The following is a 22,557-nucleotide window of genomic DNA, read 5'->3' on the forward strand; positions in this document are numbered from 1 at the left end:
TCTGTATAAAGTGCGATGTATTTTTACAGATCTACCAGGACCCCTGACGTTCCCAAACAATAGATAACAGACATGATTGGGACGGCAATTAATATGACCAATCCCTCGAAAGTATCCTTAAGTGTGAACACCTACTGTTTGTTTGTCTTTGTTGCTTGATCTTGACGCCTTAGCGCAGTGGCACTGATAATGAAAAGCATAACAAGTGGCCTAACTATAAACAAGGCAGCCATCTTAGAAGAATTAAATAATTAAATGGGCTAAGACAGAGCAAGCTAACTAGGTTAAAGTAACTAGGTGACGGGGGCACGAGTCTGCATGCCAGAGGCTAAGCTAACTCCTGTTATCCCATTAAAATGAACTAGGATTTACCACACGTGCCCCTACTAATAGCAGTGGTGGTGGGAAGTCTACTACAAATAGCCAATCAAAGGGTATAGCTGGGATCACCATTGGTAATGTAGTTGGGGTTGGTCTTGTTAGGGAGACCACAGAGGCTGTTTTAGTCTCTGATGGTGGTATTGACTTTACCACCTTGGTTGCTTGTCTCCTTAATATGGATAAGTACAACCAACTTCCCCTAATAAATGGTGTTGAGGTTGAGGCCTACAGGGCTACAGGAGCCATAGTCACTATGGTGATTGAGAAACTGGTTCACCCTGATCAGCACCTACTTGGTCAGCAGTACCAAATGACCGATGGTCATAACAACACTCTTAGCCACCCCATGGCTGTTGTGAATCTCTACTGGGGGGGGTTTACTGGTCCAAAAACAGTTGTGGTAGCCACTGCTTTACCTGTAGACTGCTTACTAGGCAATGATTTAGAGACAGTGGAGTTGGAGGCGCATGCAGCAGTGCTGGGCATTCCAGAGCATATCTTTGCTCTCGCAAGGGCTCAGGCCCATAAGCAAAGAGGACAGGGAAGGTTGGATCCTGGAACAATGGACCAAGTGCTCCCAAACGCTAGGGGTAAAAAGGGTAAATCCTTGCCCACTATCCCTCCCTCTTCAGAAGATTCCCCTTTTGAGGAAGAGGAATTCTCTCCCTGTGCAGAACCTACATCAGATGAGCTGGCAGCAGACACTGCTGAGCTTTTGGGTGCAGGGGGGCCTGCTAGGGAAGAGATGAGTGTGGCACAGCAGACCTGTCCCACACTAGAGGGTTTAAGACAGCAAGCTGTCGAACAGCAAAATGGGGATATCACTGATAGCCATGACGTCTATTGGGAAGATAACCTCCTCTACACTGAGTCAAGGGACCCTAAACCTGGAGCTGGCAGGAGATTGGTCATCCTTTTGCAGTATAGGGAGTTTCTTCTGACTTTGGCACATGATATTCCTTTAGCTGGGCATTTGGGCCAGAGTAAAACATGGGACAAACTTGTTCTATTGTTTCATTGTCTTCACATGTCAGAGGACACTAAGGAGTTTTGTCGCTCCTGTGTGACCTGCCAAGCCAGTGGCAAGACTGGTGGCATACTTAAGAATCCCTTATTTCCACTTCCCGTGGTTGGAGTACCCTTTGAAAGGATAGGGGTTGACATAGTTGCCCCCCTTTGACCCTGCAACAGCTTCAGGCAATAGGTTTATCCTTGTGGTAGTGGACCATGCTACTAGGTATCCTCAAGCTATACCCTTAAGGACCACTACAGCTCCTGCAGTGGCAAAGGCCCTCCTGGGAATCTTTTCCAGAGTGGGTTTCCCTAAGGGAGTGGTGTCAGACAGAGGTAGTAACTTCATGTCTGCATACCTCAAAGCTATGTGGAAGGAGTGTGGTGTAACTTATAAGTTCACAACTCCTTACCATCCACAGACAAATGGTCTGGTTGAGAGGTTTAATGAAACTCTCAATAATGGCACTGTACGCCACTGCCCTCTACTCTGCACCACTGTACTCTACGTCACTGCTCTCTGTGCCACTCTACTCCACTCTACATCACTGCACTGACAATCTACTCTGCAACATTGCACACTCCGCCACTGTACTGTACACCAACCTACTATGTACTACTCTATTCTACACCACTGCACTCTATGCCACTGCACTCTATGCCACTCTACTCTGCATCACTCCACTCTACACAACTGCACTCTACAGCACTATACTCTACTCGGCACTGAACCACTCTACACTACGCCACTGCACTCTCTGCCACACAAGTCTACTCTGCACTCTATGACACTGCACCACTCTACACTACTGCACTCTCTGCCACCCTATTGAATGCCACTCTACTCTACTGCACTCAATGCCACTCTACACTGTCCCACGCCCCTCCATGCCACTGCACTCTAAACCACTGCACTCTATGCCAATGCACTCTATACTACTGCACTGTACCCTGCACCACTGCGCTCTGCGCCACTGCTCCTATGCCACTCTACTCCACTCCACATCACTATGCCACTAACATTTAGCCATAAACAGCTGCCACTCTGGTGTATAACATGGCTAAAAACACATTGGCAAAGCCAATAACTCTTGTGTAGACTAGACCTACTGGCTTTGCCAATGTTTGTTAGTACTATGAGGTACCGAGGCCCCTGAAAGAAATGTGAATGTGTAAATCCTTATTTTAAACATGCATTCTATGCTTCGTCAGGGATAGTAAGCGCTATGTAAATACAATTACATCATATATAGGCTGCTAAAAAATGTGCAAATAATTTTGGTTAAATAAAAAAAATGCTTCTCAAATACAGATTTAAATAATATACAGTTTATACCTGGTACTAAAAAATTTTATAACACTCCATTAAAACCACACACTCCACAGCTCACCTTGGAACACCATTGCAGTACCTCTCTAAAAGAAAATATCTTTGCCATCAGAAAGCTTAAAGTGACTCCTTTTGTTAAAGTGGATGCAGGTTTTCAAGCCCCTTTACATTTGCAGATTTACCAGTTGCCCACATTAGCATTTCTTTAGTGAAGGAGACACCCTGGCAAGAAAGTCTGTTTCTTATCTGTCTGCCCCTCCCTCCCTCTGAGCACAGGAGACTCCCTGCCTTCCGCTCCAGCTGGGGAAACTAATCTGCCCGTAATTGTGCTCTGCTATCCTTTGTCCTTTTAGTGAAAGGCTAAAATTACAGACAAATGCCGTCTGTTAAGCATTTCGTCACGGACAACAGACGGCAGGGCTAAATTACGGGAAGTCTGTGAAATTTACAGATGGGTGGTCACCCTAAGATGAGTAGTTTGGGCAGCTAGGCAGTCCTTCTGACAGAGTTAAGGTGTAGATCCCGTAGTGTCTGATTTGGTCGGGTCAGAGACCCAGTTTATATACCCCAAAATGCCTTTGAAGTGGGTGAAAATTCAAAGAGTGGTTTTGAAGTGCACAAGTTCCCCTTTCAGCCCAGTCCTGTCTGCCAGGATCCCTCTGGGGGTATCAGTCATTTGTGTGAGGGCAGGCCACTTGCCTTTGAAATGTAATAGAGAGTCCCTCCATCCTTCTTGCCCAGGGAGACCCAATCAGTATGCAGATGAATGCAGATGTAACGGAGTGTCCTTTGTTTATGGTTGTCTGGGTGGAATGCACAAGGGGAGGTGTAAACCAGCGCAGACCAGAGGTGGATTGGAGAAAGGGTGTAACGCACAGATGGCAGTGTGTACAGAGAAATGCCCACTTTATAAAAGTGGCATTTCTAAAATAGTAATATTAAATCCAACGTCACCAATAATTTTCCAGGATTTTCCATTACCATTCTGGTCATACTAAACATGACATGTCTACTCATTCCAGATCAGAAACTACTACTTAAAAGTATATGAGGGCAGTTCTAATGCTAGTCTCTGAGAGGAGCAGACCTCACAGTAGTGGAAAAACGACTTTGTCACTACCAGGACATGTAAAACACATAAGTACATATCCTACCTTTTTCTTACATAGCAGCCAACCCTATGGGTTAACTAGAGCCTACCTTAGAGGTCACTTATATGTAGAAAAAGGGGAGTCTAAGGCTTGGCAAGCAGTTTTAAATGCCAAGTCAAAGTGGCAGTGAAACAGCACACATAGGCTTTGCAATGGCAGGCCTGAGACAAGGTTAAGCAGCTACATATGTTGGTGGAGCAACAAGTGCTACAGACCCACTAGTAGAATTTAACTTACATGCCCTGGGCACATGTAGTGCACCATACTTACAAGTACATTAAATATGCCAATTGGGCAGGAACCAATTTACCATGTTTAGGCGAGAGAGCGCATGCACTTTAGCACTATTTAGCAGTGTTAACGTATGCAGGGTCCTAAAACCAGCAATAACAGTGTCAATAAAATGGAGGGAGGTAGGCAAAAAGTTGGGGGATGAACACCCTAAGGCTGTCAGGTTTTACAGACCCGTTATGTTTTAATTGTGATGTTGTGTGGCTTTTCGTATGTTATTTGTTTATGTTCTAGCCCCAAGCAGCCGTTTACCATTGTGTAAGGTGGTGAAATATCGTTGCTCAAGCTCAATGGTCATCCTAAAACGATGGCCGGGACCGGTTTTAAAGCAGCACTTTCACTGCTCACCACATGTGACATCGTCTTGTGTAATTATATAGCCAGCTGCTTTTTCTTTCTCCATTGTATTAGATCACACATCACTGCTTCCTAAGAATACTGCCTACTTTCCCATGAGGGCCTGACATCACGAAAGTCAGTAAAATGAGGACCAATTCACAAACAGACTGGAATCTCCACTGGACTGGAATCTCCACTCTCAGGGTGGACATTCCACACCGAGTCCGGATGTAAAGATACTACTCATAACTTACCTTTGTGAATATCGAATGTTGTAAACTTAGACTTTTGGTCTAAGTTCACTTTTGTGAATCTGGCCCTATGTCAGTGGGGGCTTGCATACAACTATAATCATGCACTATGCAGAGGCTTGAACATGGCTAAAATCACACCCTAACACTGTGGAGACTTGAGCAGTGCCATCTTCAAGCACTGTCTGTGTGGAGACTTGAATATTATCTGCACACACTATCTTTGAGAGGATCTGAACGTGCTTACTTTAGAACACCATATCTGTGAGGCCTTGAACATCCCAATAAACAAACACTGTTCTAGTGACCATACACTAACTTGTGTTTGAACTTCCCAGTAACCACACACTAGTCCTGTGGGGACTTGAACATCCCAATAACTACTCACTACCTCTGTGGTGACTTAAATTTCACAATAATCATACACTATTTTTGAGGGGACTTCAACAAGATTATTTTCATACACCGTTTGTTAGGACTTGAACAGTCTCATAATCATAAACTATCTTTGTGGGGACTTGAGCATCATTATCTTCACAGGGTTCCCCGTGGTAGCCTTTATTGTGGTTGTAGACGGCATCTCTGAAGAGTCTATGGAAGTAACATGACCACATATGACCGCTGTGGTTATCATCACACACCACCCATATGCAGACATTAACAATACATCTTATTCCTAAAGAGAAATGATTTAATAGCTACTTTGACCCAAATGAAAATCATCACACTGAATTCTACTAGAACACGTTTATTGATTTCATCATTTAATTTATCCATGTGCTAATCCCTTACCTCTACATCTGGGCAGAATTGTAATTACACAGCTCAATCAGAGTAATTCTACATTACTCTCTTGATGCAAAGTTACTGCACATTACATGATTATGCCCATTCACATGATTATGAGTCATCTGGCAGAAAACCCCAACTGCAGACGCACAGTATCAACACAGTTAGAGAGAGCGGGCGGCTGCTGGCAGCTGCTGTTCATGTTCTGTTACATCTAACACTAGTTTCTTAGTGAAGAATACATCCTCAGGTCCATTGTGGATGAGAGAGTGCATTTTGCTCCAAGAAATGGGCAACAAATGTTCAGTTAGGCTCCTCATACAATTCTGCAAAGTTGTGTGTTGCAATTTCATGTGATTACAGTACAGGAAATTATGCGAACTGTGCCCACTACTACGTATCTTCTATGAAATTGAGCACAAAGCAAAGAGTTAAATATATTTAAATTCTCTGCTCTGATCCTGATATATGACATTTTCTGATACATTATTTACATAATCCATCTATTGGGACTACACACAGCCATTTCTTTTTTCAGTGATTTGCATATATTGCCGATAAAAAAAACATTTAGCCATGAACATGTGACTGTATTCAATAGCAAATGATAATTATGGTGCATGTTCGCTCAGAAATGGTAACACTCATTCAATGGTCCCACAAGGATGGTTCTGTGTGCAAGATGAAATAACAACATATTTGCATTTTTGATGCAGGATCCTGTATTATGATTTTTGTCTTTACATTTTTCTGTTTTTGTTATGTTTTAAATCATTAGGAAAGGTTAGCCCTCACAAGACAAGTGTCCACACATAGTCCCCACAAGGATGGAAACGTGTATGTGTGTATGTGTGTGTGTGTGTGTGTGAGTGAGAGAGAGAGAGAACGAAATAGAGATTGTGTATTTCTGAAACTTTTAGAATACTTTGACTGGTGTAACTGCTGCCTAGGTTTGCCATTTTCCATGTTATTTTGGTATTGTGTTTTTTTTTTGGACAATGTGGTGTGCCATACACACTTTGGTTATATGTTGATATATAACGCACAACCAAACTACTGTAACAGTGCTTCATCCCCAGACTAGGAGTCAGGGTCTTTACAGGCAAATAAAAGGTGGAGTCAGTCCCCTAGAAAGATGCTAACTGAAGGACAGAAATTTGATTTTCACATGTATGTAGCTTGAATGTCATTCAAGAGTATATGATAAAGAAAATATAAATGGCAACATTATATTTTTTTCTCAGCTGCCTCTTCTTCCCCCATATGTGAGAGTGTGTTGTGTGTGTGTGTTGCGTGTGTGTTTGTGAGTAAGAAAGAATGTGTTTCTCTGAACATTTTAAAGGACTTTGGGTGAGGTAATTGTTGCCTAGGGCTGTTTATGTATTTACATTTTATTGTTTTGTCATTTTCCATGTTGCTCCACTATTAGTGTTTATTTTCTGTACATTATGCTTGCTGTTTTACTCTTGTGGTGGGTATAGCCTGACAGATGTATCATACACAGTTTTGGTATATAGTTATATATGATATTATATATTAGTGCTTTCCCTGTAATTCTGTAATATTTTGTTGGTGAAGGGGGAGTAAGGGATTCAGTCAGGGCCTGGCAGCCATATCCTTCGTGTTCTCTATGCCTCCTTCTCTCTTTGCCATGTAGTTAACAGCCCTGCCAAAAATATAGCGCCTCAGGTTAGACTTGATATTTTTTCAGTAAACATCCGCATCCTGCAGGGTCTCACAGATATCACGTAAATCACCTGAGCAACTCAGCAGGTAGAATGTTGTCTCAGCTGTGAGCACTCATCTTTATTCATACATGAGCATCTTTATTCATACATGATCATCTTTATTCATACATGAGCATCTTTATTCAGACATGAGCCCTTTTTATTCATACATGAGCATCTTTACTCATACATGAGCATCTTTATTCATACATGAGCATCTTTATTTATACATGAGCCTCTGTATTCATACATGAGCACTGATCTTTTTTTCATACATGATCATCTTTATTCATACATGAGCATCTTTACTAATACATGAGCCTCTTTATTCATACATGAGCATCTTTATTCATACATGAGCCTCTTTGTTCATACATGACCATCTTTATTCATACATGAGCCTCTTTATTCATACATGAGCATCTTTACTCATACAGGAGCCTCGTTATTCATACGTGAGCATCTTTTTTCATACATGAGCACCTTTTCTCATTCATGAGCATCTTTATTCATACATGCAAAGAGTCACCCCAGCAAGGGAGTTTAGCTCTACTCTGGGAGAGCACAACACCCAAGGCACTGAAACAGTGCTTCACCCCCAGGCTAGGACTGGGGTGCGTGTACCGTAGTGCGCTTGTGCAAGAAAAAAACATAGGAGAGAAAAGTAGGGGTCAGGATTTTTACAAACAAGCAACAAGATGCTAAATGAAGGGCAGACGTGTGATTTTCACATGTATCTAGTTTGAATAGTACTTTCTTAGCTGGCTCCCAAAGGCTCCTTAGTTCCCGATGATTTTAAATGATTCGTAATAATATCATCACTCACACATCTACCAAGCAGCCGAGTTATGCCGTGTTGTACTGTGTAAGTATGTACTGGTGTCATACACAGCTTTTCATTTCCCCTTACAGGTCCTAAAGTGCTTGTGTTACCCTATCAGGCAGTGCTCTCCCTAAACTGTTCTCAAGTAAAACTATTCAGCTGTAGACAATCCAGGTTTATTTTTTTCCTTTTACATTCGAGTACTTTCAGTTCTATTTTTACCACTATAAACTCATGACTACAAGTACCAGAATGCAAACAGCTGAAATGCTTGAATGACTTTCTCTACTCATGTAGCCAGGAGGATTGGTAGCTGACAGTCTCAAAGTGTCTATTCTTTCTCTAAAGTGCTCTGGTTTGAGGTTGCACAAGTGCTGTATTCAGGAGGACATAACAAGGAAGATATCAGGGGCAAAATAATTATTCATGCTTGTGCCTGCCTGTCAACTTTCTATGAGGTAAAATTCATATTGTATATAATTGTAATTCCACTTTACAGGTGAGTGACACCACAACTCTCCTGGATTGTTGTGCGAGATGGTGTATTTAAAGCACTTTAAAATCGAGGTCTGAGCACTCACATACCATTCTACTCTAGACACAGGGATAAAAAGCTGTACATCACCCACTGAGCATAAACACCAAACAGTCTACTTTTTAATGACAAACGTCAGTACAGTTTAACCCCAAGAGATGCCTAAATCTGGGGCACACATGGTGTTGTTAGGGGAGCACAATGAGGTGCAAGAAAAGTTGTGCATCATCTACGATGCACCACTTTCTTGTAAATATGCCCATGTGTCATAGCGAAAAATAAATGACCTCATTTCATCCCAACTTTTGACACTATTGTGGTGCTTTGGTGGATTACCACCAACATTATGGTGCTACTCCACCAAAGTCAAGGGTGGCCCATTGAATGCATTGAGTAGGGCAGACTTTAAAAATGACGCTAAAAATGCCACAGTGAAATCTTATAACTTGTTTTTTGGCCTCCTAACAGGGGAAATGCCCTCCTTGCCTACATTATGCGTGGTGCAGGGGTTAGAAAGTGAAGTAATGCATGTATTGCACCACTTTGTAAATATGACGCAACGAAAATGTCTCCTTAATGCCACATTAGTATAAAAAAATAACTCTAATGTGGCACAAGGAGGTGCAAGGGAATTGTAAATATGCCCAGTTGTTTATAATTAGTTCTGCTGTCTGGAAAACCAAATCAGAGAGAGATGATTGTTTCTGTGCAGGAAGAGACACCTTCACATGCATTTCTGTTCTGTGTTACCAAACTCTATGAATTATTATTATTAACTGTAACATGCAAAATGAGAAATTATTCTTCTCACTCCCAATGTTCTGTTTAAAGGTTCAACGTTTTCTCCCGAAAAAGGTGGTCCTGGGAAGCTGTGATACTGGAAAAACATTAAAATGAAAATTGGTCAGGCCTGAGAATAGTACTCTGATAGGCATGCAAACCGAGACATGTTTTAAAATTGTTCTTACCCATCAATGAATTCCAAATTCCAGGTAGGCGGATTCCAGGTTAACTTTCCATGATCCCTATGTAAATATCTCCAGGCCAATCATTTTACAAATGGGGAGTAGGCTAGTGATCCAGTGTGAGAGGAGGGCTCCTCTTTCTGCATGGTTAGCCCCCACTTTTTGCCTGATGTTGATGTGTTCTAGAAGTTGGTAGTGCCCAGGGCCCCTGCTAAACAGGTTCCCTGCGCCGGATCTCTTTCCCTAAAACTGTTGCGATGCTTAGCACAATTGGTTATACTCCTAAATGTCCCTGTAAGTCCCTAGTAAATGGGTACCCCAGTACCCAGGGCAAGAGATATTAAGAAGAGGCCCCTGGGGGCAGCAGCACTGATTGTGCCACCCCCAAGGGCCCTGCACCCAGATACATCCAGCTCTGGCATTGCAGGCTGAATGTACTGAGGCAACCCTAAAAGGACAACCTGGACAAGGCACACCCTCTGTGTGTCCTGTCCTTCATACACTGCATATGTTATGGATGAGTCACCCCTCTAGCAGGCCTTCCAGCCCTAAGGCAGGGTGCACCATACTATATGTGAGGGCATAGTTGCATGAGCACTATGCCCCCACTGTGTCCTTGCTAAACCTATCACATAGTGAGTGAACAGAGCAGCCATTTTAATGTATGTACTGGGCATTGGTCAAACAACTCAGAATACTAAATCCAAACTGATACCAGCATTGGATTTAACCCTACATGTACCCAAGGGCCACCTTGGAGGTCCACCCTGCAAAAGCTAACCCTAACGGGCAGAGTTGCTGGCTGGTTCCATCCAGCTGCCACTCCAGACAGCCAATATGTAAACCTGGGGGAGAGCCCTGGCTCTCTGGTTTGTAAGACAATGCCCTTCCTGGGTGGAGGAGCTAACCCCCCTCCCTCAGGAATGTGCAACAGCCTGGCGGTGAGCTTCAAAGGGCTACAAACCCTGAAACTCGAGTCTCCAGGCCTGCTGCTAGCACCAGAGGGCTTCCCCATTTGCAAACCCCCACTCTTGGCGGGAGCAAAGGCAGGAAACCAGAAAATAGGTTGGAGGAGTGGCCTCACTGAGCATGCAACACCCCTATGGGCTGGCATGCGAAGTGGGCCCTCTGATTCAGTTTTCTCCATCTTGCTATGGAGAGAAACAGCCAATGAGGTTTAGGGAAGTGAACCTTCCCACAGGAAGTGGTCATTGTAGTGGGTGTAGCCACACAAGTGTATGGGTCCCATTGGACACTACCAGCTTCCCCCTAAAACGCCCACTAAATTAAGTATTTAGCGGGCTCCCCTAGACCAAGAAATTAGATTCGAAAGGGAACCCAAAAAGAAAAGAAGACCAGCACCAAAGAAGCTGCCAGGACGAGAACTGAGGACCTGCTGCACCAGAAGAGGCACTAAGACCCCTGCTTGCTGCACCAGAGTCCCGACAATCGCAACAGCGGAGAAGCTGAACACCGCACTGACCCCAAGAAACCCCGGGGACCTCCAGGCTTCAAGGATCATCCCAGATCTCCATCCTGAGTTGAGGCATCACTCAAGAAAAGCAAAAAAATTGCAAAGGACCAAGGAAGCAGTGAGGGACACTTCACTGAATTGCGAATATTTCCGTGACCGAAAGTCAAAGCTGGACCCGACATGACACCGATGACCGCTTGGAAGCACCCCCCAACTGTACCAAGTTTGGTGGAACGGTGACCCCTAGCGTCCGAGACAGAGCAATACCCTGGGTCCTGGTCAGCTGACATCGGACCAGGAGAAAACCAGCTCCCCCCGAGCTGAAAAAGGACCAGGAGGAAGCCCCCGTCAAGGGACTTCATGAAAAACCTGGACCTCCAACAAGAGTGCCCACATTGTCCTTTGAGCAGCCCTCAAAGAGACTTACCTCCAGCTCCAGTGGATTCCGTTGCGCACAGTATCCAAGACCTCCAAAACGCCCTGCACCTGGCCGCCCTGGGCCTTGCACTCCGGGATCTGCTGTGTTCCTCGGGTCCCCAACCCCTTGTGACCTCGACATCTAAAGGAGACCCCCAGGCACCACTTTCAATTTGCACACCAGCTCTTTTCCAAGTGGCCCTGTGCCTGTGCCAAGAACTTTTCCAAAGCTGCTCCCGCCAGAACCGGGAGCTGCCCGAAGCTCTCCAGCTGGCACAAGGTGCCCACAAGTACTGCGGCCACCCTGCAAAAGAAGAGACTGGTAACTCAACCATGAGATTTTTAATGCATTTTTTAAAGTGACTGGCTATTGATTCCTATGGTGCGTAATTACGCACAGAAAGACTAACTTTGCTAAAACTCTAAAAAGTCATAGCTCAAAAAGTACTTAACGTATTCTAAAGATTTTGGTCTTAAAAATTATATAAAAGTATGAAGTATTTTTATACATTCTGGTCTCGAGTTATTCATTGAGTGTGTGTGGTGCATGATTGGATTTGTGAGTACAGAAAATACTTAGCACATCTCCTGGATTAGCCTAACTGCTCGAATAGCTACCTTAACCCCTTAGCTGCTGGGCCTTTTCCCCCCCAGTGCTGAGCCCTTTTTTGGCTATTTGTGGTAGTTCCCGCTTAGGGCTTCATAACTTTTTGTCCACATAAGCTAACCACGCCAAATTTGCGTCCATTTTTCCCAACATCCTAGGGATTCTAATGGTACCCAGAGTTTGTGGTTTCCCCTGGAGGAGACCAAGAAAATAGCCAAAATACAGTGAAAATTTCGTTTTTTCCAAACAAATGGGGAAAAAGGGCTGCCGAAGAAGGCTTGTGGTTTTTTCCCTGAAAATGCCATCAACAAAGGGTTTCTGGTGCTGAAATCACTATCTTCCCACCTTTCAGGAACGGGCAGACTTGAATCAGAAAACCACATTTTCCAACACAAATTTGGCATTTTACTGGGACATACCCCATTTTTACTATTTTTGGTGCTTTCAACCTCCTTCCAGTTAGTGACAGGAATGAGTGTGAAACTAATGCTGGATCCCGGAAAGCTAAACATTTCTGAAAACTAGACAAAATACTGAATTCAGCAAGGGGTCATTTGTGTAGATTCTACAAGGTTTTCCTACAGAAAACAACAGCTGAAATAAAAAGAATATTGAAATTGAGCTGAAAACAATAGCCATTTTTCTTTATGTTTTACTCTGTAACTTTTTCCTGCGAGGTCAGATTTCTGAAAGCAATATACCGTTTTGTCTGCTGGACTCTTCTGGTTGTGGGGATATAAAGGGCTTGTAGGTTCATCAAGAACCCTAGGTACGCAGAGCCAATAAATGAGCTGCACCCTGCAGTTGGCTTTCATTCTTCACTGGGTATACAGCAATTAATTTGCTGAAATATGAAGAGTGAAAAAGAGGTATCAAGAAAACCTTTGCATTTCCAAAATGGGATCAAGATAAGGTTTTGAGGAGCAGTGGTTAATTGCACATCGCTGAATTCCGAGGTGCCCATACTAGCATGTGAATTGCAGGGCATTTCTCAAATAGACGTCTTTTTTACACACTCTCTTATATTTGGAAGGAAAAAATGTAGAGAAAGATAAGGGGCAATAACACTTGTTTTGCTATTCAATGTTCCCCCAAGTCTCCCGATAAAAATGATACCTCACTTGTGTGGGTAGGCCTAGTGCCCGCGACAGGAAATGCCCCAAAACACAACATGGACACATCCCATTTTTTGATAGAAAACACAGCTGTTTTTTCTAAAGTGCCTACCTGTAGATTTTGGCCTCTAGCTCAGCCGGCACATAGGGAAACCTACCAAACCCGTGCATTTTTTAAAACTAGAGACCCAGGGGAATCCAAGATGGGGTGACTCGTGGGGCTCTGACCAGGTTCTGTTACCCAGAATCCTTTGCAAACCTCAAAAAGTGGCTAAAAAAAAAAGTTTTCCTCACATTTCGGTGACAGAAAGTTCTGGAATCTGAGAGCAGCCACAAATTTCCTTCCACCCAGCGTTCCCCCAAGTCTCCCGATAAAAATGATACCTCACTTGTGTGGGTAGGCCTAGCGCCCGCGACAGGAAATGCCGCAAAACACAACGTGGACACATCCCATTTTTTGACAAAATACAGAGCTGTTTTTTGCAAAGTGCCTACCTGTAGATTTTGGCCTCTAGCTCAGCCGGCACATAGGGAAACCTACCAAAGCTGTGCATTTTTTAAAACTAGACACCTAGGGGAATCCAAGATAGGGTGACTCGTGGGGCTCTGACCAGGTTCTGTTACCCAGAATCCTTTGCAAACCTCAAAAAGTGGCTAAAAAAAAAAGTTTTCCTCACATTTCAGTGACAGAAAGTTCTGGAATCTGAGAGCAGCCACAAATTTCCTTCCACCCAGCGTTCCCCCAAGTCTCCCGATAAAAATGATACCTCACTTGTGTGGGTAGGCCTAGCGCCCGCGACAGGAAATGCCGCAAAACACAACGTGGACACATCCCATTTTTTGACAAAATACAGAGCTGTTTTTTGCAAAGTGCCTACCTGTAGATTTTGGCCTCTAGCTCAGCCGGCACATAGGGAAACCTACCAAAGCTGTGCATTTTTTAAAACTAGACACCTAGGGGAATCCAAGATAGGGTGACTCGTGGGGCTCTGACCAGGTTCTGTTACCCAGAATCCTTTGCAAACCTCAAAAAGTGGCTAAAAAAAAAAGTTTTCCTCACATTTCGGTGACAGAAAGTTCTGGAATCTGAGAGGAGCCAAAAATGTCCTTCCACGCAGCGTTCCCCCAAGTCTTCCGATAAAAATGATACCTCACTTGTGTGGGTAGGCCTAGCGCCCGCAACAGGAAATGCCCCAAAACACAACGTGGACACATCCCATTTTTTGACAAAATACAGAGCTGTTTTTTGCAAAGTGCCTACCTGTAGATTTTGGCCTCTAGCTCAGCCGGCACATAGGGAAGCCTACCAAACCTGTGCATTGTTGAAAACTAGACACCTAGGTGAATCCAAGATGGGGTGACTCGTGTGGCTCTGACCAGGTTCTGTTACCCAGAATCCTTTGCAAACCTCAAAAACTGGCTAAAAAAACAAGTTTTCCTCACATTTCGGTGACAGAAAGTTCTGGAATCTGAGAGGAGCCAAAAATTTCCTTCCACCCAGCGTTCCCCCAAGTCTCCCGATAAAAATGATACCTCACTTTTGTGGGTAGGCCTAGCGCCCGCGACAGGAAATGCCCCAAAACACAACGTGGACACATCCCATTTTTTGACAAAATACAGAGCTGTTTTTTGCAAAGTGCCTACCTGTAGATTTTGGCCTCTAGCTCAGCCGGCACATAGGGAAACCTACCAAACCTGTGCATTTTTGAAAACTAGACACCTAGGGGAATCCAAGATGGGGTGACTCGTGGGGCTCTGACCAGGTTCTGTTACCCAGAATCCTTTGCAAACCTCAAAAAGTGGCTAAAAAAACAAGTTTTCCTCACATTTCGGTGACAGAAAGTTCTGGAATCTGAGAGGAGCCACAAATTTCCTTCCACCCAGCGTTCCCCCAAGTCTCCAGATAAAAATGATACCTCACTTGTGTGGGTAGGTCTAGCGCCCGCGACAGGAAATGTCCCAAAACACAACGTGGACACATCACATTTTTTCATAGAAAACAGTGCCTACCTGTGGATTTTGGCCTCTAGCTCAGCCGGCACCTCGGGAAACCTAGCAAACCAGCACATTTTTGAAAACTAGAAACCCAGGGCAATCCAAGATGAGATGACTTGTGGGGCTCTGACCAGGTTCTGTTACCCAGAATCCTTTGCAAACCTCAAAATGTGGCTAAAATAACACGTTTTCCTCACATTTCGGTGACAGAAAGTTCTGGAATCTGAGATGAGCCACAAATTTCCTTCCACCCAGCGTTCCCCCAAGTCTCCCGATAAATATGATACCTCACTTGTGTGGTTAGGCCTTGTGCCCACGACAGGAATAGATCACACAACGGTCAATGTTGGTCCTTAAGTGAGGCAGCTGTTGACCCTGGGGTGATCCATTCCTGACACAGGCACTAGGTGTAGGCACTCAAGTGGGGTAGTGTTTTTATCAGGACAGGTGAGGAGTCACTGGGTGGTAGGAATGTTGTCGATCCCAGCATATTCCTGTAGTTTGTGTGACAGAAATGCGAGAAAAAATTAGCTTTTTTTCAACATTTCAGCTTTGCAGGGTATTCTGGGTAAGAAAACTTTGGGGAATCCACACAAGTCACACCTCTGTGGACTCCCCCGAATGTCTAGTTTCCAGAAATGTTTAGGTTTACTATGTTTCTCTATATGGCCGCCGAACCCAGGACCAAAAACACAGGTGCCTGCCTTACAAAACCAGTTTGTTTTGTGATAGATAATTTTGATGTCTCCACAATACGATTTGGGCGGTGGAATTTGGGGCTGAACTAAATTGGGGAGCTCCCAAGAGAGCACTCTCTCTCTCTGCTTGCCGCTGCATTCACCGGCTCTCTGGGTTGGCCTAACCCACTATTACCCAGTTGCACGAACAGCTTGCGAAGGGACAGCAGGACTGTCCTCATCACCTCCCTCATAATGTACTGGAAGAGGAGTTATCGAATGGGACTCCTCTGACTGAAAAATCACTCCCAGAGTCTGCGCCATTGTCCTATCCCTCAGATGCTGTCTCAGTATCTGATGTCTCAGTCTCTGATCCTATGTCAGAGCGGTCCTCTATAACCCGAGTGCAGGCAGCAGTCATCCATCAAGATGCCATCTCTGCTATTGGCTAAACTGTTGCTCTAAAACACTAGCCTACGTAGACAGTCACAAAATCAATGGTGTGTGTGAGATACGTGCAACAGTAGAGGCCACCTTACCTGCGCTTCTTCCCTCATTCAGCACGTACTTTCAAGACACTCAAAAAACACCTTGTCACATACCATTCGTCACAGTCTTTAGCACCTCCTTCGCCCAGTCCAACAATCATTATTGGTGCTCCCACTCCCTCCTCCTCGGATTCCCTCATTACCACCCAGCAAAAGTGCCCTTCATCTCTCCATAGCCGCCCTCCACCCCGCACACACATTTCATTGGTATTATAGCGCAGGTAATGGCTGACTTTACTAATGTACTCAGCTATTTACATAAAATACAGATTTGCTCTTTGCAGTAGGCATATAAACCTTCTGCGCTTCTTTATGGCACTAAAACTGCCACTAGACAAGTCTGACCGTTTTCCCCCCAGGGAAACCACACACATATTTACAAAAGTGATATATATATGACAGCCAACCACCTGAAACTCAACTCAAGCAAAACCGAAATAATCCTCTTTGGCCCACACAAAAACACCTGGGACCCCTCATGGTGGCCCACCACGCTAGGCCCTGCACCCACCCCCGCCAACCATGCACGCAACCTCAGCATCATCCTAGACTCCTCCCTCTCGATGACCCAACAAATCAACGCTCTCACCTCCTCATGCTTCAACACACTCCGTATACTGAAAAACATTCAAATGGATCCCCACAGAGACCAGAAAAACTGTCACTCACGCACTCATCAGCAGCAGGCTTGATTACGGAAACACCCTCTACGCCGGCACCACTCTAAAACTCAAGCGAAAACTACACGCATCCAGAACTCAGAAGCACGACTCATCCTCGACCTCCCACGACACGAACACATCTCTCCACACCTCAAATCCCTCCACTGGCTCCCCATTGACAAAAGGATCACCTTCAAGATCCTCATCCTCGCACGCAAATCACTCCACAACACAGGCCCTGCCTACCTCAACGAGAGTCACCTTCCACACCCCCACACGAAACGTCCACTCAGCTGACTTCTCTCTCGCCTCTGTCCCCCGCATCAAACACACCACCACCGGGGGCAGATCCTTCTCCTACCTTGCACCCAAAACCTGGAACGCCCTCACAACCCACCTTCGCAAGACCCAAAATCTACTTCTTTTCAGGAAGGGCCTCAAAACCTGGCTTTTCGAACAGTGAACCTCCAATCCCCTTTCCCTCCCCCCGTGCCCACCCCCCAGCGCCTTGAGACCCTCACGGGTGAGTAGCGTGCTTTATAAATCTCTTTGATTGATATAGATCTACCTCTATATATATATATCTATCTACATAGATATATCTATCTACATAGATATATCTATAGATATATCCATGTACATAGATATATCTATCTACATAGATATATAGAGATCTATATTTACATCTATTTTTTTTTAGTTGTTGTATGGTTTCCTTGGGGGACAAAATGGCCCCAGGGAAACCCTACAACATCTAAAAAAAAATATTGCCCCCACAGGGGGTCACCCTGCCCACGGGCGACCCCCTGTCATTTTATTTTATTTTATTTTTTTAAAAGAAAAAAAAATCCCGGGGGGGGGCGATCGCGCCCCCCCCCCCCCCCCCCAGGGGGCACCTACCTTTTTTTTTTATACAAAATATGCCCGGGGGGAAGCGGCCCGTTTTACGAGGGGGCCGCCCCCCCAAAGTGAAATCCCTGGCGTCTAGTGGTGTTTCCTGGCCCCCCGATCGCAGCTGTGCTGCGATCGGGGGCCAGGAAACCGTTTCAGAAGGCCTCGGAAGAAATGGGAGAGTCTCCCCTTTCTTACGAGGCCTTTTGAAAGTGTTTCCTGGCCCCCCGATCGCAGCACAGCTGCAATCAGGGGGCCAGGAAACCTGAAAGTGTTTCCTGGCCCCCGATCGCAGCACAGCTGCGACCGGGGGCCAGGAAACACTTTCAGGAAGGCCTCGTAAGAAAGGGGAGACTCTCCCCTTTCTTACGAGGCCTTCCCGCACGTGGGAAAGGCCGTTTTCCCCATCAAAGCAGGAAGCGACCGTATAACCATGTCAAGAGAGTTGGATCTGTTTTATGGCTTTTATAGGTCACTATAGTCACAAACAGGGTTGGTTTCTGTAGTTTCTTTAATTACATACATGCAACTGCTTTATTCTATAGCAGTAAGGTGTCACTTCAAGTGTCACACATAAAGCATTGAAATGTCACATATAAGCACATTGAGAACAGGGAAATGTCACAATTGAGCCAACTGAAAACTGGTAACTGTGTATTGACCATCATTTTATGGAACAGCATGTGTGTCATAGGTAGCATTTTGTCTTTGGTCACCACACCTTCTCCTTCCTTGCCATTCTACATACACCATTTTGTAAAACCATTTTGTGTCAGTGGTTTCAATGTTATTTTTGTTGTCCATGCATTCTCCTTCCTTGCCACGTAGTCCACCACCATTTTGAGAAAGCAGTGTGTGTGTTTGTTTGTCTTACTACTAATCGTTTTATGCCAATTTAAATACCTTTTTGTAGGACCATTGATTGGTATGGCCATTCTGAAGCTCTTGCAATTTTTGTTCATATATATATATATATATATATATATATATATATATATATATATATGTGTGTACAGTATATATATATATATATATATATATATATATATAGCAAAGAAAAAATGATAATACTCGCAATCGGGTTTCAGGGACAAGAAAAAATCAATTTAATCCAAACACAACGCGTTTCGACTGACACAGCAGCCTTGGTCACGTGCAATTCAAATTTTTTATATACAGTATATATATATATATATATATATATATATATATATATATATATACATATATATATATATTCTTTTATGTATATTTATGCTTCTGGTTGTTTTCAGTCTTCTGTACCACATAGCTGTTTTTTTCAAAATGAATTTAATCAACTGTTGCCTGCCTCCTCCTAAGTCCCATTAGAGTGTCATGGCCCTGGAAGGATACCAGGTGCTTATTTCAGATTTTTAGACTTTTCCCCACATGTTCGGCTTCATGGAGTGAATCTGCTGGTTCATGGTTACTGATGTTTTTAGTTAATTTAATATGATTTACCAGCTTCCCCTGGCTCATATAAGGGTGCCATGAAACTTGGAGGGACACAACATATTTATTAATTGATGTAATCAGCTTTTGATAGCCTCTCCATGCCTCACATTGGGGTTGAACTGGCATTGGAGGAACTCAAGGTCTTTATCCATTTAAAATGGTTTTTACAGCTTCTTCTTGGCTTCCATTGGGATCTCATGTCCATGGACGTATACCCGGTATTTATATCCCATTTTTAGATATTTTGGCTCTCACAACCCCGTGGAGGCTTTTACTGATTGTCAGTTGCAGCAACATTATGCCAAGAGGTAAATCCTCTAAAGACATCTCAGTGGTGTCCCTGTGGTCCAAAACTTCCTCACTTACTAAGACAGACAAGGGGTCCTTCTCATCACCACTGTTGAAAACATCTGACCCTCCACTGATCACCCGGGACACTATAGCTCAATTCCTCAATGATATCAAACATGAGATTGGCTCCTTACGGGTGGACTTCAAAACCTGCCTGCAGGATCTCCAGAGAGACATAACAGAAGTAGGCATGCGGGTCGATGACCTCGAACACACATTGGTCTCCCGCATGGAAGATTAGAAAGTGTTCATACAACTGGTGATGGCCTTGGAGAATAAACATGGAGAGCTGCAGGCTAAGCAAAAGGCCTTGAAAATGGCAGTCGTAGAAACAATATTTGCATCCGCGCTATTCCATGGTGAGCAGAGGGGGATGATGTCTTGCCCTTCACTAGAGAATTATTTTGTGTGATCCGGGGAGAAGAGGCAGACCGACCACTTGTGATCACTGGACCAGGTTCACTGTGTTTCCGCCAGGGTAGACTGGCCTAATGTGGCCCCCGAAATCCTTACCAGGGTGCAATGTTTTCAAGATAAGAAGGCAACCTTGAGAGTGGGTCGGAGTAAAGCAAACCTAGTATTTAATGTGAAGGAGCTCAAATCCCCTAATAAGCGAAAACAGATATGGTGTTACCTCTTACAGCATGACCTTGATATAATCTTTTACAGAAACCTTATGGAAGATTGGCATCATTTGTCCCATCCTAGATATCCCTCTCAATATTGGGCACACACTGTGACCAAAACAGCAGGGTTGGCATATTGTTTAAGCAGGGCCTTGTTTCTACACTAATATGTGTGATTAAGGACCCAGAGGGACTCTCCCTTCTGGTCATAATAGAAAAGGGGCGCACCACCCTAACTCTTTTTAACCTATACACCCCTAATCAATCTCTAGGTACCTTTATTCGCAAGACTCTCAAAGCACAACTCACCTTGGCCTGGGGTTAGATACTCATGGGAGGTTACTTTAACTTACTTTGTGACGCAACACTAGATAGAAGTTCTGCACCATTCCAAAAGGTTGGGGGCTATGTAGGTGCAAAAAAAGAGGGAAATTACCGATGCACGCCTAGTTGATGCTTGGTGCCACTTACATCCTGACACCAAGGATTATTCCTTCAATTCCTACGTACACCGCACATGTTCCTTCATCAGTTATGTATTTGTCACACATTCAGTTCTTCACCAATTAGAATCGTCCCAGATATCAGACATTTCAATCTCTGACCATGCACACATTGCACTAACCTGGCCCACACATGTAGGGGATACAGAAACACCTCCCCAATTGCACCTGCCATCTCATGTTCTGCGAGACCTGGTATTTAGACTTGCTATCAATGACGCGATCTGGGAATACTTTCAACTGTACACTCTACCCCTCCGCTTATGCCCTGGGACGGCTTCAAGGCAACGATTCGTGAGGTCACCACATCCATTGTCATAGCACGCGCCCACAAAGCTCATCTCTTTGCTAATAGAGCAACTTAACTAGAGAGTTAAGATAAACGGACACACCAAGTGATGACTGGCATTACTGCAGGGACAACTACGCACCCGTAGGGACAATGGGGCAGAATGCTCACTCTTAGCACTCAAGCAATGATATTGCAATAAGCCATCCCTAGTTACATCTAAGCACAAAAATGAGTCAAAATGGCCTACACCAATGGATTGAGATATTGCAATGGGGGCAACAAGGTGGGCTCCCTACTGGCCCATCCCTTACAGCATCAATATGCCCGTTCATACATAGCCAAGATTCACACAGCACATGCTGGGTATGCAACTAAAGAAACTGATAAGCTGAAGGATTTTCACAATCCCAGCAGGGGAAAAGGGAGACCGTCGGACATTGTGAGATTTATTCCAGGGCCCTCATATTAAATCATTCAAACAATGTAAATCTGAATTTAACATACATGACAAGCTCATACATCAATACTTTCAACTCAACATTGGGCGCTCCACCCCTTGAAGGATAGACTCGTTCACTCACACCTTCTGAGTCCTTGGTCCGGCACTATGAGGGCTCCAAGGGGTTGATCTCCAAGACCTACAGTATCCTCCAACAGTCTTGCTTGGTCCCGAGACACCCTTAGCAGAAGAAGAGGGAGTAAGAAGCAGACACAGAAATCACGCAGAGGCAGTTGGAACTACTGTAACAGAAGATCCCAAAAACCCACCATAGCATATTACACCAGGAGTCCACCTACAAATTGATGTTTCAGTGGTACTACACCCCAGTTCGCATTCATGCCATGTTCCCTTTGGCCTCCACTGACTGCTGACACTGCGGGTCCCCAGAGGGTATCTTAAACCACATATGGTGGTCATGCTCTCAACTCACCCATTTTTGGAAAGAGAGCTTAAGCCACATTGAAAGCACACTGGGTTTACACATGCCAGCATACTTTTACACTGTTGTATTGGGCCTACGTCCGAATAGTCTTGAAGCCCACACACATGTGGACTGGTAGCTCATTCATCATATGACAGGTGCTGCCAAACATTTGATTGCCTTTGCCTGGAAATACACTTCTCTGCCTCCTATTGCTGCATGGTTTACCAGGCTTTGGCAAACAATGGTAATGGAGCACCTGTCCCATAAGTGTTCCCTCAAGGATAAGAAATTCCTCCAACACGGGCAACCTCTTTTGGATTACTTCTCACAGTTGGAGCATCTTTGCTTTCGGCCTCTTGGCTTCAAGCTTTGCAACTATATGATCAAACTATCAGTGCAATTAC

The sequence above is a fragment of the Pleurodeles waltl genome, chromosome 7 (genome assembly GCF_031143425.1).
Source record: "Pleurodeles waltl isolate 20211129_DDA chromosome 7, aPleWal1.hap1.20221129, whole genome shotgun sequence".
Lineage (NCBI taxonomy): Eukaryota > Metazoa > Chordata > Amphibia > Caudata > Salamandridae > Pleurodeles > Pleurodeles waltl.